The following is an 18655-nucleotide window of genomic DNA, read 5'->3' as shown; positions in this document are numbered from 1 at the left end:
GGTGACTCTAGACCTCTTCGCTCCCAGCTGGTTTCCCTTCCCTCTTCCCACCTTTTGGAATTGGTTAATTTCCTTGCCAACTGAGCAAGGAAGTAAACAACAATATGCACACATCTCTTCAATTCCATTTAACAAAAATCCATTGTATTTCTTACCATGTGGAAGGTGTCAGGGACTCCAGGACAAATTCAACTCCATCCCCAGAGGGAAAAAGAGGCACCTGGTTAAGTAAGTTTGCCACTAGGCCAACAATAATCTTGACATGGATCCTGGAGAAGGCACTAGAGCAGAGAAAGTGTGTAATTTTCAGCTTTGCCAGGCTGAGAATGCTACTAGGGTTGGTGGGGTTTGAGCTAAGCCTGAACATGTGTAGAAAAGAATGCGAGATAAGGAAGAAATGAGCAGAAGACTGAGGGTAGAGGAGCACAGGGTATTCTGTGAGAAAGGGGCCAGGCTGAGATACAGATGTGTGTGGAGATGTGTGGGGGATAGGGAGAAGAGAGCTACGGAGGTAGGCTGAGTCCATGTGACCCTGAGTGCCACACTGAGCATTTCAGCAGCATATCACAAGCACCAGGCTTGGCATCAAAGGCTTGCCAGCAAGGGTGGAGCCAAGCTCCACCCTTTGGGAAAACACATCTGGTGGTTGAATGAAGGAATATACACATATCCTCTGTATGAAACATTTTTCTTCTTTCTTTCTTTTTTACTTCGTTTTTCTTTTTTGGCTGGGGTGTGGCTGGAAGAGAGAAATAACCAACTCAGAGGAAATGCACATTTCAGTCACAAAAAAATTCAGGTGACATATGGATTGCTCATGCCACAACAGCTGGGTGGCAACAGGGCCTGGTCAAGCAGTAGCAGCAAGCTCTAGGAAGACTGAGTAGTGGAAACTGTGCTTCCCAATGCTTTTTTTTTAACTTCTCACATCTTTATTTGAAAGGCACAGCTAAGCTCACCATTGATACAGCATTTTCACTTCTATGTAGAGTTTAAACAACTCAACACAACAAAAACTGACAGTCTAAAAGGTGTGGGTGTTCCTTTCTTTAAAAAAAACACTTTTCAGTCTTTTTTTAAAAAAATAACTCATCTCCTTTCTTAAAAGACAAGCTAGTATATTGGGAAAAAATAAAATAAATAAAAAAAAACAACTTGAGTACCCTCATCTTTATCCAGGAAAGAGAGAAGGGGAATCTTGTGTTGTTCACCCCCACCCTACTCATCCTGACTGGGCCAATAAAGAGGATCATGTGGGCATGAGTATCTGGAACTAACAGAGGCAAATTGGTAGGAGGTAGAAAGAGAAAAGGATGCCCAGGGCAGGAAGGGGCAAGTAGCATGGTGTTTGCATGCAGTGCCAAGGTGGGAAGCTGGTGTATGCCCTGATGGGATCCAGTAGGCAGATTGTCAGTTATATGTGTGAGAAATGGGGAAGTGCAGGGCATGTTAGACTTCTTGAGGTTTTTTTCCCCTCTGACCTGGCCTCTCATTTTCATCTCCAGGCCTTAGCTTCCCTTATCTGTGGTACAACCAGGTATTCACCCATTCAGACTGCAGGGGAGAGGAGGAGGAAAGCCAGGAACCAGAGAAAAACTGGGGAATGACACACAAGCAGGGCTAAAGCCACAGGGACTACCATAAGTACTACTGGGAGTTTAGGCAATTCAGAGCTATTTGTCTTGCTGTGAATATTTCTCTGTGTGTGTGTGTCTTGTCTCCTTTTTGTCCCCCCACCCTCCCCATCCTGACCACCTGGTGTCAACCTCCTGGTGGTGCCTGTTCTTGCTTTCTTTGGAGAGGTATGCCTGGGAACCCAGCACAGATAGCGAGAGGATGATGGTGCCTGTGGTGACTGCTGGCAGTGAAGGCTACTACAGTCTCACAGGTAATGGGCTCAGGGGGAGGGCCAGAGCCTGCAGCTGGAACAGTTGGTGGACTTGGAACTGCTGTCAAATGATGGAGTTCAGCTCTGGAGCCATAACCTGCTTAGCTCTTTTGATGGCTCCTGAGATTTGCTGCTGGTGCTCTTTGGAAAAGTAGGGGAGGACTTGGGCATGGATCCCATTCAGCCTCTTCACAATTTCAGCCTGCTTGTGCATCTCAATGTTCAAGCCATAGGACATCTCTAGTACATCACATAATGATGTTGTATCTCCAACTTCTCACTGGCCAGTTTGTCACATTTGAGCTTCAGGCTGTGGTACTGAGCATGCAGCAGATAAAACTTGTCTTTGATGTGGTCATAGGAGTCCAAGATGGTGAATTTTACTTGCTGCAGTAGGTGTGACCAGCCAGTATCAAGAGCCTGAATGCCTGTTTTGTGGAAACATTGTGTCAGTCACAGCAAGGGGGCTCTGTCTCTGCCTCAGCTCCAGTGCCTCAGTCTTATAGCCATGCCTTTGTCCAGGCTCAGATCTGCAGCTCTTGAGGCAGCCACTGTGGCAGCCACCACAGCCTCCTGTGTCTGGTCTTCACCACTTCCTGGACCGCTTCCCAATGCTTTTAAATGCTCATAGTGCAGTACAGTCAGTGGTTGCCTCCAAAGACATGCCCACCTGGAACTTGTGAATGTGTCCTTATTTCAAAAAGGGATCTTTGTAGGTGTAATCAAGGTAAGGATTTCAAGAGCAGATCAGTCTGGATTATCCAAGTTGGCCCTAAACCCAATGACAAATGTCCTAAGAAGAGAAATGCAAAAGAGAAGGTCATGTGAAGATGGAAGCAGAGATTGGAGTGACACAGCCAAAAGCCAAGGAGCACCTGGAGCTACCAGAAGCTGAAAGAGAGGAGGTAAGGAAGGATCCTCCCCTAGAGCCTTCAGAAGGATCATGGCCCTGCTGACACCTTGATTTCAGCCCAGTGGTATTCACTGTCTTGAAAGCTATTCATGGTTCTGAAACTGGAAAAGACACTGGTGTTCATGCCTCCTGTCACATACTAAGCCGAATAAGCAGAGACAGGGATTGAATCTTTATGGGCGCTTTATTCAGATGGCCGGCAATCTGAGAAGACTGAGAGTTCACACACTAAAAAAAAAAAAAAAACAAAAAAACATCTTAACATTTTCTTTCCAAGCCAGCCTTTTATAACAGGGAATAAATAAGGTGCTGTGAGGGGTTTTGAAATTCAGGGAAAATTAGGTGAAAGAAACTACAGCATTCTTGTCCTGGGCTATTAGCTGTTCTCAGGGATGGGTGGGGTGATCATCTGTCTCCCCCTGGAACACCATGGCCTCCACTTGTCCCCAGGCAGTAATCTTTAGCAGTGCCCCAGGAGGTCGGCTTTCTCTCCTAGGAGCCAGGATGGGCCTTATCTGTAGTCTCTGAAACAATAGCTTTAACACATGCATTATTTACTAAGCTTATAACTATTTACCTTAAACTACAATTTTCCAACTCTTGAGTTACCTTATCAGTTCCCCATCTGCATCCCCAAGTATACTGTTCACTCTCAGAAATTAGGGGCCGTGTCTCAGTAGTTGTAGCCCCAGCATCCAACAAAGGCCAGGCATATATATGCTGGGGACTTTGAGTGAATGAATGAGGGTAATATTCTGGGAATTCACTGATTCATGTATATACAAAGCAGAGCCTGTAGATGGATATGCCTTCTATATTCATATAGTTGTTTGTACTTTTGTGTTCCTTGATTGAGAGATTATAAAAGTATCACTACTTGCTATTATGTGTAGTGTGCAAAACATTTTGATATTGGAACAGAAAAGTGACAATGGCAGATAAGGAAATGAGGCCCAGCCCTCATTTCCTCTTCTTTACTATCACAGCCTGTTTCTAAGCCAAACTGGAGAAGAACCAAGACACAGTCTTCTTCTAGTGCAGCATCGACTCAACCTGGATCCTGATCAGAGACTGTTCGCCAAGGCAGTGCATGAAGGCAGGCCATGGTGGTGTTGGTGGCAACAGGGAAGAGGAAGCAGTCATCTTGCAGACATTCATCAGCAGGGGCCAGGCAGGGGCCAGGCAGGACCCTAGGCAACTAAGATATGTCCAAGGAGTCTCCAGTCCCATCTGGCCACTTCCTCATCTTCAGTCTCCTGGTGACAAGGCTGGTCTGGGAGTGTGGAGGTAATCTAAATCAAATAAACCTGTTCCCCAGAGCTTTCTCCATATTCTGTCCAGAGGTGTCTTTGCTCTCTGCCCAAGGTGATAATTTGTAATTTGCTCATTAAGTCTTCCTTACATGTACAGTTCCCAGAAGAGATTCTGAGGACAAGCTTTTGAGAGCTGCATGAGTCCCTTACAGGTCCCCAAGCCAATGTGCTGGCTAAAGAGAAATGGCTTTGATAAATTGCCTTAAATAATCTGGCAAGTGAATATCTTTTATTTATTAATTAGGGATATTGCACCTAAATAGCTTCTTTGTTTCTTGGGATTTGTGTCACCAGCCAAGGCAAGACATGGGGACTGACAGGGCTGGGCCTTAGGAGAGAGGGAAGGGTAACACAGGTTGCCAAATTAAGATGTGTTTGCAAAGCCCAAACATGCACCTGGACTCCCTGGTATTCTACAGCAGCCTTCCTCTGCCTCCAGTGCCCTCTCTGACCTTGGAGGTATCCAAGGGTTTTAAGCTCATGACTGAGGTCCTAGGGGATTTTCTTTGAGCCTCAGAGTCCAAAAGCCAAAGATCTGGAGTCAGGTTGATATCAGATCACCTCTCAGCTTCTTCATGCACCAGCTGAGGGGCCTTAGTCAAGCCCTGTCCTGGCTTACCAGTCCATCAAGGCAGGGATGCTGAGAAGAAAGGCAGCCTCACAAGGCGGTTGGCAGGAAGGTATGACAAGGAGAAGGGAGGCTTGGGACAGGCAGGTGCTGATTCTGCTGTGCCTGTGACCTGTGGCTGGAGTTGCTTGGTTGCTGGGCCCTCACCCAACTGTGCTGGATGGAAGGAATCACCTCAGGCAAATGCTTTGTGAAATGAAGGCTGAAGGAAGAAAGGTGCCCCTCTAAGGCACTAACAGTTTCCTAGGGCAGGAAAGCTCCTTTAACATATCTCTGCTTGGAATTGTATTCATTTTCTTCCTGTTCTCACCATGTGTTTGCTGTGCAGACATATCTGATGAAAGAAAAAAAAAACTTCTATACAAATTAACAATATTTTCATTCAGTTTGTTTTATGAGTGTGAAAGTTTTAAACAAAGTATCCAGATTACATGGATTAATCAGATGATTTACTTTAAAAAATAAGTTGCAGTTTGTAATACTCAGCAGGCTTAGATTTTCGGAAGCACAGCTAAAGATATGAACAGTAAACTGATTCTATACATAGATTAGAACTATCAGATGCAAATGTTTTCCTTTGGCCATAAAGTGTGGGCTGGAGATGTTAATTGTGCTAAATCTGATCTTTAATCAGGCGCCAGGGCAGAATGGCCTGGGGGGCAGTTCGGAGCTTCCTTCCTTCCTTCCCAGTGTTATCAGTCTAGGTGGAACAAGCTGAGCAAGCAAGACCATTAAAATTGTCTGACTTTCCCAACCCCCCACACCTCCAGGAATTGAAATGCGTATTGCTGGGTTACATTAGCAAGGCAAAGAGCTCTCCTGGGAGGGGTGCCAGGTTTAGGTTGCTTTTTTCCAGTTATGTTCCAAAAGCTAGTCTTGCTCCAGGAGGAACTCAGTTACATCTACACAAGTCCTTAAACTATCTCCCATTAGCAAGCTGCAGAGACAGCAGTCAGTGCTCGTAAACTATGTGCAGGCTGTTGCAAATTGTAAACATGCTTATTGATAAGCGTCCGCAAACATCACCATTGTAACAGACTAAATACAAGGGTGGGCAAGATACAAACAGGTTGCAATGGAAACAGCTTAACATTTGGAAGTTTCTAGTTTACTTTAAAAAACAAACAAACTAGTTTTAGACCTTTGACTATGTCCCTAAGTCTGAGCTGGGCTGGAAGCATCCCCTCCCCAAACTCTGCTGCCCACCCCCAGCCTGACCCCTTGGTAGCCTCGCTCCCACCTGTCAGTCCTACTGGGAAGGCAGTGGCAAAATATGGGTAGATTTGAGCTGGAATGCCCACCCCCCCTCAAAGAGAATCATCCACTGCCCCTTCCGGCACCAACTCCACAGGAGCCTTTGAAGTCCAGAGACTGAGAGGCCTTGGTCTGGCAGCTGCATAAGAGGAACTGGGCTAGGGTGGTCTGCTCCCCAGGGATGCTTCCAGGGGCGGGGGGGGGGGGGGGCTGGAGAGTGGAGAGTGGGAGAGTGGGATTTTAGGTCTGGGAATGCCACCTTCCTGTAGAGAGGGAAGGAATCCCCGCCTGGCTGTGGCTCCAGCCTGGTCATTTCACCATCTATAGCTGCTGAAGTAGGGGTGAAGGGGAGTCCCAGTTTCTCCAGGTGTGAAATGCTTTTGTGATTTCCCAGCCACATTTTCACAGGCTTTTTCTGTTGTTGCTTATCTTGATCCTCACTACCAACAGCCCAATTAACATGACAGAACACAGACCCTGTAGAGCTGTCCCATAGCTGTTCTTCAGACCTCTCAGAGCCACTCCCCAACCCCCAGCCTCCCAACCCTGGCAGTCTTTCTTGGAGAGGCCTGTGACTACTGATTATTTCTTACTTTAAAGGCTGGCAATGCACCAACTCTCTATCCAGGGATTCATGGCTGTCCTTGAGGGTTAAAATAAAAATAGCAGTTTCTGAGCATGCTAATAAATAGATGGAGCCAAGCAAACAATTTCTCCACTGGCCTTCCAGGCCCTCAGTGGACCTGTTGGGCCAGCTGCCTTGCTAATGTGCCCACCAGTTTCCCTGGGCATGCTCTCATTCTGCCAAGGCCAGAAGAGAGCTGGCAAAGTGGGCTAAAAATAACATGAATAAGAGCAGAAAATACCTAGTCACCACCCAACCAATAGATACTGTCTGCTCACAGATCAGCTGTCTACCCCAAGAGCCCACACTCAGTGGTCCAAGAGGGGTTTTATCTCCCACTGAGGTGTGCTCACACTGGTGTTGTCTTGGGGGGATGGAGGACAAGCTACAGACAGTACTCAATCATCCTGGTGGTGGGAGAGGACCCTGTCCATTGAGTTGTGATAGGACTGAAGGGATAGGGACAGAAGGGTCCAAGGCTGGGATAGTCTCCCATCCCTGTGCAGCAGGTAGCTAGTGCTGACCCAGGTGGCCCAGGGGGCCTTGGTGCAGCTGGAACCCTGGGCTGGTCAGTCCCTGAGAGCCTGGGGTGGGACAGGAAGGGCTCTTCAGGTAAGCCAGACCCTAGACCCAAGCTGCTGAGAGATAGAGAGACTAGACCCACAGGATCACATACAAGGTCACATATAAGTCAGGGCCTACCTGGGGTATCTGTGTGGTTGTTCATGACTCTCAGCAGGGCCTCTCCAGGTTCCCATAGGCTCTGGAGGGCTCAGCAAGTGACATCAAATATCACCAGGAATAACAGGTCTAATGCAGGGCTGTCATGAGGTTTTCTCTTTGGGGACTCATGGCCTGCTCTGGTAATTCTAGTCACCTGCTGAGGTGAAATCCACTGGGCACATGATCCCCAAGAACACAGCTGCATTTCAGAAGCAGCTGCCCTGGCCTAGAGTTGGTCCTGAAGCTGGCTGACGGGGCATTTACAATGGGTGTCCAGGGAAGCCATGGGTGACCTTTTCCCTCCCTCCCTCCCTTTCTCCTTCCTTCCCAGGCTATCAGAGGGCTTGCTCCACCCCAAACACAAAGGCACTGCCATTTGCAGGCCAGTGGCTTTCCCAGTGTCCCCAGGTGCTGGTCTTCTTGGCAACGGATAGCAGGCCACATTGGTTGCTGGCCCACAGGCAGGTCCAAGCCTAGTGATGGCACTTACAGTGTTTTTTTTTTACGTAACCAGCCACAGCTCTAGTGGCAGAATCCCATACTACCACGTCACAGAGATAGCTCAACTATGTTCCCAACTATTACGGAGACACAACCGGCAGATCAGGCCTCTCCTCCCCACCAAGCTCTCACCTGGCCATCTGAGGGAAGACAGCAGGAAGCAGGAGCCACAGGACAGAGGACAGGCTTTAGAGAATGAGATCTCCACAGGGTGAATCTAAAAATACAGGCACTAAGGCAGGAAGAGGCTGGCCTGGCAGGGGTCCCTGGGCCTCCCTACAGGCAGGCAGTGGGGCCCCAGGACTTCTCCAGGGCAGTGGAGGGACCTGAAACCCCAGACACAAGGCTCTAGTAGTCTGGAGAGGTTCAGTTGAACCCGAAACCTGGTGGCTACAGTGACAAAGGAGAGGCTTAGGGTGAGAGAGAGCCATCACTTCCTTGGGCTCCCAGCACAACCTCACGAGCCCTCCCTCTCTCCTGAGCACTAGAATGGTATATCCAACAGCATGTTAGATGTATCCATCTGGCTATTCCTTAAGCTCCTCCAACCTACCATGGCCAGCCATGAACTTCAGCCTTTCCTGCCCCACCCGCAACAAAAGACCACTGAGATGATGCTTGAAAGAAATCTGCCAATCTCTGTCTGGAGCCTAGAACTGTCTTCCAAACTCCTTCCTGGCTTCACCCCCAGGATGATCCATGGGCTCCTCAGTCTTATAGGGTTCTTCAGCTGGATATTTTGCCTTTCACCTCAGATCCAATCTCTGCTCCCCATCTAGCAGTGGCACCGCCAGCACCAGCACCAGCACTGGTCTCCTTGTGGGTCTTGGCCTCTTCTCTCTCCTCCCAACCCCTCACATCTTATCCCTCTGCACTGATGAGATGTTTTGAATTTCAATCTTTTAAAAAAAAATATTTTATTATTGTTCAATTACAGTTGTCTGCGTTTACCCTCCACCACTCCCCTTTGAATTGCAATCTTAAACACATTGATTGGTTTTGCTGGGCCTCCCTGGTGTTGGTGTCTAGCTTGGACCACGCTATGGTCACTTTTCAGGCAGTGGAATTCAAAGTATAGAAATAACAAATTAGAGCTCATTTGAGGTGTATATTTATTCTATTTATCATGACTACTTCTGGTGATTTCCTAGTAATAGTGGTTTGACCGTCCATAGATGTTTTCCTTAATCTTGTTCCTTTCTGCGGGCGTAACTGCAGTGTCGGGAATAAGGCCTAATGCCACTAACATACAATGCGCCCCACTCGCTTACACCCAAAAAAGGTAGCCCGACTGAGTTTTTGGGAATGGGAACCTCCCTCTCAGTTGCCTGTGGAATTGACTTCTGTGGAAACTGAGACTTGTTTATGACAAGAATGGTGCCATAATCCATTGGACCACAGCTGTGTCTTTCTTATTTGCTTTTTGGGAAGTAAAGTTTGGAAGGAACATAATCTTTGCTTTCTTTTTAGCTTATAGGATAGGTCTTCTTCACAATGCAGAAAGAAAAGATCAGGAACCAAACACCAGATCCTTATCTGTGAGAAGGCTGCTGTTCTGCATTCCTGAAAGAGCTGCTAACATCTAGAAGCAAATAAGTCCTACTAGAAACAATAGGGTGATGCAAGCTCTATGTATTTCCAGTGCATTCCTTTTTAACTGCCTCAGTGCCAGCTGAATCACCAGCCCTGGGAAGTGAAATTGAACTCAAGGATTTCCCCACCTATCTGGAATGAAACTTTCACTTCTATAATTAGAATCCCAGAATGTCAGGGCTGCAAGGGCCTTTAGGATCAGCTGGCCCACCCCCATCACGGGACTCACAGCCGCAGGAACTGAGAGCTTCAGCTTGAGGTTTACCCTCTACTTTCCTCCCTGATAATGCTCTTTCTTCTATAGCTTTTGCTACTAGTTATTTTCACCACGTTTGTCTTTTCTCACAGATACAGTAGGTACTCACTATGTCCTTGGTAAAACTCTTCTGCAGTCTCCCAAGGTACAGGCCTTGGATTAGTTAGCCTTTTTAGTAAGTGAATGTCAAATTTGTTTCTCTAGAGACCCCAACACTTAGATGAGAACAAACAGCACCACCACCTGGCTTTGAATGCACCTGGCTTTGAATGTTCTGGTGATTTGGTCTCAACCTTATTTGGCACTTTTCTCACCTGGTGTTCTACATTTTTCTATCACTGACAATTATGTTCCCTGAACACACCATTCCATCTCCCACCTGCCCAGCTCCAGCTGTTCCCTCAGACCAAGATGCTATTCAATTCTAGCTGTCTACCAAGACCCTTTTCTTTTGTCAAGACCCATCTTCAGGATTTTCTCCTCTGTGAAGAGTTTTCAAACAGAGCTCTGACAATGTTCTCCCTCCTTCCTCTACAATTTACTCATTTATATCACAGATATTTTCCCTGGTACCTGTCATGTGGCACTGTTCTAGGCACAGGGGATATATCAGTGAACAAGACAGAAAAACCTCTGCTCTCACAAAGCTGATATTCTAGTGGGGGAAGAGAGGCAATAGAAGAGACAGCTAAATGATGGAGAATTTTAGAGATGAATTGAACTTTTCCTTCTGGATTCCCTGGATAGCCTTACCTCTGTGTTGCCCTATTTTTCTCTTCCCTGTGGTGTGGTTACTTTGTTTGCACTTCTGTTACATGATCACTAGGGAGTGAGCTCCATGAGAGTAGGACCAAGGCCTGTTCTGCTCTGTACCCCCCTCAGCACCAGAACTACAGAAAACAGTCAAGATAATGTTTGTTAAATGAGTGAGTAAATGAATAACAGAGTGAGTGGATGGATAAGTGAGTAAATGGGTATCAGGAATGAGTATTGAAGTTCAGAACACTTGTGTGTTTTGGCTTTTGAAATAAAGCTTCTGTGTTGGAAGGTTGGGTGGCTTGAGCATAGGACTTCTGGACCCAGGAGAAAAGTCAACATTGGCTCTCATACCACAGAACAAATGAGAGGTGGCTACAAAAACTCAAGATCTCAATTTCATGGCCTGTGCCACACGTGAGCCTCATTTGACTATGGACTGAGTCTCACAGGGGAAGATGTATCCAAGGGTCTAACCTTACTGACTCAACCCCTAATGCCCAGGACATAATCACACAACATCTTTGATTTCTTTGCAAACATCAATAGTACTCAAAATAAGAAATTTTTATATTTTCATATAGCAGAAAAAAAGAGTAAATTTGAATTCTTCCTATAACGCATTCTTTATTCAACATGTGCTGAAATTAACTGGTTATTATGTTGCCAAATTCCATTTAACTATTTGCCAAAGATCTTCATATAATTTATAACCCACTGAATTTTATCCTAAGTCTTAATTTTCCTTCATGTTTAAGTGATTATGGAAATGATTTTATGACTTAAAATGTGAATGGGCTCTTATTTGTAAAAAAGTATATTTTATTGATTCTGCTATTACAGTTGTCCCAATTTTTCCCCTTAAGTTATTTGGCTTCTCCATTTCCTGAATGATTTGACACTTATCAGCAGCAGTAGGTGATTGAAAAGAAGGTTGCTACATGTATTTAAATGTACTAGTCCAACAGAAAGAATAGCATTTACAAGTATTTACAAGAATTTGATGTACCCTTTAAATATGCTTTATGGTTTTCCATTAATTAGCCTAGGTTTGGCTGTTTTGTTTCTTTTTTCTCTTTTTCCTTTAGTTTGCTCACTATCTTTTTGTTGCTGTTGTTTTAATTTGTTTTTTAACCATTGTAAAGGCAGTTGCTTACTATCAAATTGTGTGTTTTAAGATGTCCTATGATCCAACTGGATTCAGACTGCAAAGCAGATCCAACCAATAATGCCCAAAGGGGCCCAAATGCAGCTCAAAGTCCTGCTTGAACTCTCAAAAGACCAAAGCCATAAGAGACATGTCACAGTTGAACAGCCTGACAGAGCAAATCTGTGTGTAGTCAGGATTACTCTAATTCTCTGGAACATGAACTGAACTTTCAGAATTGAGTGGCAGAAAACATACTCCCCCAACTACTTTAAGAGACTCTTTCACCCTACTACAGTCAGTCCAGGTACTGACTCTCTCAGTTTCCGGACTGGAAATCTTGGAATCACTTTTCAGTCTCTAACACCATTTGTATTTCACTGACTCATAACAGAGTTTCATCAATTCAACTTTCTCTTGTGAACATCTCTTGGCTATATTCCTTCCATTCTGTTTGTACCACTACGTCCTTTCTCTAGGACCCTAACCCTAACCCCAATTTTTCTCAAAAGTGAAAAGCAGGTAAATAGGAGGTAGTCAGCTCTTATGGGCCTTCATTAAGAAAAATACTCTGTATCATTTGTAACCTATAAATCATGATTCAAGTTTTGCTGCCTGCTGTACTTTTCTATATTTTGCATCTAGTTTAAGGTCAGGGATCTGAACACATAAAATTGGTAAAGGGCTTATCTTCCTAATAAATTTTTAAAAATATTTATTCATTGTGCTATTAAAGTAGTCCCAATTTTTCCCCTTTGCCCCCTGCCTCCCACTGGTAGCCCTCTTCCCTTGAGCAATCTGTTCCCTTAGTTCATGTCCATGGGTCATGCATAAAAGTTTTTTGGCTTCTTCATTTTCTACACTATTATTAACAGTCCCCCTATCTATTTTGTACTTATCAATTATGCTTCTTAATCACTGCACCTTTTCCCCCTTTCTCCCCCTTCCCCCTTCCTGCTGATAACCCTCCAAGTGATCTCTACATCTATGATTCTGTTCCTGTTCTGTTTGTTTGCTTTGTTTGTTTGTTTGTTTTTTAGATTCAGTTGTTGATAGTTGTGAATTTGTTGTCATTATAATGTTCATAGTTTTCATATTCTTCCTTTTCTTAAATAAGTCCCTTTAACATTTCATATAATAATGGCTTGGTAATGGTGAACTCCTTTAGCTTTACCTTGTCTGGGAAGCACTTTATCTGCCCTTCCATTTTAAATGATAGCTTTCCTGGATAAAGGAATCTAGGTTGCAAGTTCTTGTTTTTCATCACTTTGAATACTTCTTTCAGCTTTTTCTTGCCTACAGAGTTTCTTTTGAGAAATCAGCTAATAGTCTTCTGGGGACTCCTTTGTAGGTAACTCTCTGTTTCTCTCTTCCTGCCTTTAAGAGTCTCTCTTTCTCTTTAACCTTTGGCATTTTAATTATGATGTGTCTTGGTGTGGCCATCTTTGGGTCCAAATTATTTGGGACTCTCTGAACTTCCTGGACTTGTATGTCTATTTCCTTCACTAAATTGGGAAGTTTTCTTTTATTATGTTTTCAATTTCTTTCTCTTCCTTTTCTCCCTCTGGCATCTCTATGCTTTGGATGTTGGTACATTTGGAGATGTCCCAGAGAGTCTTTATATTATCCTCTTATTTTTATTTTTTTTCTTCTTTCTATTTGGTTGACTGCGTATTTCTTCCTCATGCTACACATTGTTGATTTGAATCCACCTTTCTTCTCTCTGCTGATGTTTCCCTGCAGATTTTTCTTTATTTCACTTAGTGTAACCTTCATTTCTTCCTTTATGTTATTGCCATACTCCGTGAGTTCTTTGAGCATCCAGATTACCAGTATTTTGAACTTTGAATCTCATAGGTTGGTTATCTCCATTTTCTTTGGTTCTTTTTTGGGGGGGGGGTTGTTCTGTTCTTTCATTTGGGCCATATTTCTTTGTATCCTCAATTTAGCTGCCTTCCCTGTGTTTGTTTCTGTGTATTAGGTAGAGCTGCTTTTAGTCCCTGTCTTAGTAGTGTGACCTATTGTAGAAATGGCATATATAAATTGTATGGGGTGGAATCTTAGGTAATTGCCAGGGCAGGGCAACCTGCTTCACCACTTTGTGGTTCTGTGTAGAGGGAGGACTTAGAGAAGGGACAATTCCACTGCCTGGCTTCTCACTCTATTTCCAGTCACTTCATTCACTCCCTATATGTGACTGCTGCTCTTCCAGGTGTTGCCCTGATGCTGAGTCCAAGAGCAGGTGGATTTGCATACATTCTAAGACTGTGTGGGTCCTTTAAGTGGAGCCTCCTGAAAATCAGGTGGTTTCTTCTGCAGCCCCAAACCTCACTGGTTTTTACAGCTAGAAGCTACAAGGATTTACCTTCCTAGCCCTGGAACACTTGGCTGCACAGTCTAGCCTGGGGCTGAAATCACTGGCATCCCTAGGTCTCCCTTCTGATTTTTTGTTTTTGGACTGGTAATCTTATGTTTGTTATTCTGGGTCAATAACAATATAAAATATATTGATACCAATAAAAAATAAATACTCATTAAGCACTTAGTACTGAAACTTATAAGCACATCACATAGCCCATCTTATTCAATAATAGCAACAGAAAAATAAACTACATACAGCATAGTCATTTAAACACTATTAACTTACTAAAAATAAAAAAAAAACATTTACTCAGCAAATACTAAATTAAAGTGAAAAAGATGGTAATAACACAAATGTAAAAATTATCTGCCCTTACTCTACAAATGAAAAAGGAAACCCCGGCTGGTGTGGCTCAGTGGATTGAGTGCCGGCCTATGAACCAAAGGGTCACCAGTTCGATTCCCAATCTAGGGCACATGCCTGGGTTGTGGGCCAGGTCTCCAGCAGGGGGTGCATGAAAGACAGCAGGGGTTGTCTTTCCCTCTCCCTTCCCCTCTCTAAAAAATAAATAAATAAATAAAAATCTTAAAAAATAGAAGAAAAACACTACTTAAATATGTAGATCAGGACAAAATGCCAAATTTGACTTATATTTGAGAGTGTACTGTATAGGTACTAAGTAGCATAAAAAAAGAAAAAGAAAGTTAAATATATTAAAAATCTAGATAAAGTTCATAGTGGCAGCTAATAACAGATTTTTTTATTGCGTATGTAGAAAATTCAAAATAATCCAGAATGAATAAGACAGTTTAGCAAAGTTGACCATTTCCCAAATCAGTTATATTTCTATAAAAAGCAAAAATATTAAAATGTAATTTTGGGGGGGGAGAATTTTTCTTTTTTTTGTTGTTGTTCTTTTCCAGTTGTCCCAATTTTCCCCGTTGCTTTCCATTGTCCTACCTGTCACTGCTCCCACAGTCAATCCCCACTCTATTGTCCTTGTCAATGGGTCATTTATACTTCCTCTGTGACTAAACTGTTCCCATTATTTCCTCTCTTCTTTCCCTTCCCCCTTCCCTAGGGTTACTGTCAGTCTGTTTCTTGTTTCCATGCCTGAGTTCTAATTTGCTCATTTGTTTGTTTTGTTAATTAGGTTCCACTTATAGGTGACAGCACATGTTATTTGTATTTCACTGACTGGTATATTTCACTTAGTGCAATACTCTCCAGTTCCATCTATGCTGTCGTGAAAAGTAGGAGTTCCTTCTTTCTTTCTGCTGCATAGTATTGTGTAAATATACCACAGTTTTCTGATCCACTCATTCAATAGTGGGCAATTAGGCTGTTTCCAGCACTTGGCTATTGTAAATAATGCTGCTATTAACATAGGGGTGCATAGGTTCTTTTGAATTGGTGCTTCAAAATTCTTAGGGTATAATCTCAGCAGTGGAATTGCCAGGTCAAAAGTTGATTTCATTTTTAGTTCTCTGAGGAAATTCCATACAGTCTTCCACAGTGGCTGTATCAGTCTGCATTCCCACCAACAGTGCACAAGGGTTCCCTTTTCTCCACAACTTCTCCAACACTTGTTTTTTGTTGATTGGTTTACAATGGCCATTCTGATTGTTGTGAAGTGGTATCTCACTGTGGTTTTAATTTGCAGCTCTCTGATGGCTAGTGATGCTGAGCACCCTTTCATATGTCTCTGGGCCCACTGTATGCCCTCCTTGGAGAAGTGTCTTTTCAGGTCCTTTGCCCATTTTTAATTGGATTGTTTGTCTTCCTGATGTTGAGTTGTATAAGTTCTTTATATAATTTGAAGATAAAACCCTTGTCTGAAGTATCATTGGCAAATATGTTTTCCCATTTGGTTTGTTCCTTTTTCATTTTGATGATGTTTTCATTAGCTGAGCAGGAGCTTTTTAGTTTGATGTAGTCCCATTTGTTTATTTTTTTCCTTCATGTCCCTTGCCCTAGGCAAAAACACTGCTGCATGCAATATCTGAAACTTTATTGCCTGTGTTTTCCCCTAGGACTTGTATGGTGTCATGACTTATATTTAAGTCTCTTTATGCATTTTGAGATTATTCTGATGTATGGTGTAAGGTGTAAGTTGGTGGCCTAGTTTCATTTTTTTTGCTTGTACCTGTCCAGAACTCCAAAACCTATTAATTGAAGAAATTACTTTTACTACATTATATGCTCCTGTCCCCTTTGACAAACATTAATTGACCATGGAGACATAGGTTTATTTTTGGGCTGTCTATTCTGTTTCATTGATCTATTTGTCTATTCTCCTGCCAATACCAGACTCTTTTTGTTACAGTGGCCTTGTAATATAACTTGGTATCATGTATTGTGATTTATCCCTCTTTGTTCTTCTTTCTCAAAACTGCTGCAGTTATTTGGGGTTGTTTATGGTTCCATATACATTTCTTAAGTGTTTGTTCTATATTTGTGAAATATGTCATTGGTACTTTAATAGGGATTGCGTGGGATCTATAAATGGCTTTGGGTAGTATGGACATTTTGATGATGTTAATTCTTCTAATCCAAGAACATGGTAGCTTCCATTTGTTTGTGTCTTCCTTAATTTCTTTCTTCAGTGTTGTGTAGTTTTCTGAGTATAGGTGTTTTACCTCTTAGTTAAGTTTATTCCTAGGTATTTTATTTTACTTGTTGCTATATCAAATGGGATATTTTTTCCTGATTTCTGTTTCCAATACTTCCTTGTTGGTGTACAAAAAGGCCTTTTATTTCTGAATATTGACTTTGTATCCTCTGTGTTGCCAGATTCACTTATTAGGCCAAATATTTTTTTTTGTGGAGTCTATAGGGTTTTGTATGTACACTATCATGTCATCTGCAAAATTTGAGATATGAAATACAAAAATAGTGAAGAGAAAGAAATAAAATTGAAGAAATGCAACAACAACAATCATATCCAGAACCAACAAGGAAAGATTGATAAAGATGGAGAGAGAATAAGGGTATTTAAGTATAGGAAAAAGAATGTGAGGTGACTAATGACAAGAAAAACAGTTTTGAGAGGCTGGAGGGGGCGGCAATAGTAAGAGTGCAGAATAGAAACAAGTTATGTCAAGAGAGAAAATAGAATTTAAAACAAAGATAAGAAGAGGAGGTAAGAAGGTAAAATGGAGTAAGAGAAGGGAGGAACACAATATAAGATTTGAAATAAGCAATAATATTAAAACTTGTGATGTAATAAGCACAAACTGGAAGGAAAATGTTAAAAAGTTATGCAGGAGAGAAAATAATGCAAATCATGAAGACAACCACTGTGGAATTCATCTGAGTAGAATCTAGTGTTTACCACTGTCTCTCTGGGTCCACCTCTGGTTATGTCAGATGGTGTCCCAGTCTGGCCATATGCTGCTTGTTCAAGGCTGCAGACAATCCACAGTCTGTTGCTGTTTCCTTCAGATTTGGCTGGACCCTATTATTTTACTCTACCAGGTTTCCATCAGCCCTAGGCCCAGGAGTGGTTCTTTTAATGACTCAAGAGGACTGTCATTACCTTCTACCTGCCTCCAGAGGGGTCTCTGGTGTGATTGGGTGGGTGGTAACCCTGGGTCTCTCCTGTGGGGCACTATTCAGTATTCAAAGAAGATGGTGGGAGTGTTTCCCCATTCCCTCACCGCAAGCCTTGGTCTGTCCCAGATTCTTTCCAATAATGTATGGTTTCTGGTGAATTTGCTGACTGTTGTCTGTGTGGGGCCAATCTTTGTAAAAGGGTCAACTCTTTCCTACTGCTCTATCTAGCAGCCCTGTCTAGATGCTGAGGCTGGGTAGGGCCCAAAACCCACTTGTTGCACCTGTCTTTAATCTCTCTGCTCTACTGGGTTTAGTGCAGGGGTGTCAAACTTATTTTCACCAGGGGCCACATCAGCCTCACAGTTGCCTTCAAAGGGCTGAATATAATTTCAACTCCTTAACAGTTAAGGAGTAGTTACATTTATACAGTCCTGAAATTATTCTGGCCCCTTGAAACCAACTTTTGAAAATCTCCCCAGAGATTTTCAGCTTCGTGCAGTCCTGCTCCTACCATGCTGTTTCTGGAGCCAGCACCTCTCCAGCTGTCTCTCTTCTCCACTTGTGCTCATGGCTCCTGCACTGATCTGCAGCTGCAACAATTCTGTGGAGCCAAAAGTGCTGGTTTGGGCTACAGTAGAGCACTTGCTCTGCTTGAAGAGCCTGGGCCACCTGTTCCTGGTTGCCCTGTAGGTAGGCAGGCTCTTGTCCAATCCTGTGCACTCCCCATGCTCTCATCTGTGTGCATGCTCACTCACTCATGCTCTCTCTACATTGGATTTTCAAGTTGATTACTCTCCCTCCTGATTTTATCCATCACATATATACCACACTGTGTCTCTGCACCTCTCCACCCATCTCTGAGACTCTGCCCCTCCTACCCATCTGGATGAATGTGGCTTCTTTAAATCCTTGGTTTTTGGGCTTCCATATGGCTTGATTTTCTGACAGTTCTGGGTGTTATTTGTTTTGAGATATAGTTGTAATTTTTTCTGTGGTTGTGTAAGGAAGCCAAGAGTGTCTACTTACGTCTCCACCTTAACTGGAAGTCCCCCAAATACATTTTAAAAAGTCCTACAAGTTATTAACAGAAAGAGAGACAACTCAATACAAAACTTGGAAAAAGACTTAATAGGTGATTTAC

General features: G+C 43.2%; 1 pseudogene; it reads right to left on the bottom strand.

Annotated features, from left to right (window-relative positions):
* The window catches only part of LOC123807041, a 106547-nt pseudogene extending 104214 nt beyond the window's left edge, over positions 1-2333 (bottom strand).
* Positions 2334-18655: the final 16322 nt, after the last annotated feature.

The sequence above is a fragment of the Phyllostomus hastatus genome, unplaced genomic scaffold (assembly GCF_019186645.2).
Source record: "Phyllostomus hastatus isolate PE091 unplaced genomic scaffold, TTU_PhHast_1.1 phas_scaffold_397, whole genome shotgun sequence".
Taxonomy (NCBI): Eukaryota; Metazoa; Chordata; class Mammalia; order Chiroptera; family Phyllostomidae; genus Phyllostomus; species Phyllostomus hastatus.
This window is presented reverse-complemented; position numbering and strand designations above follow the sequence as displayed.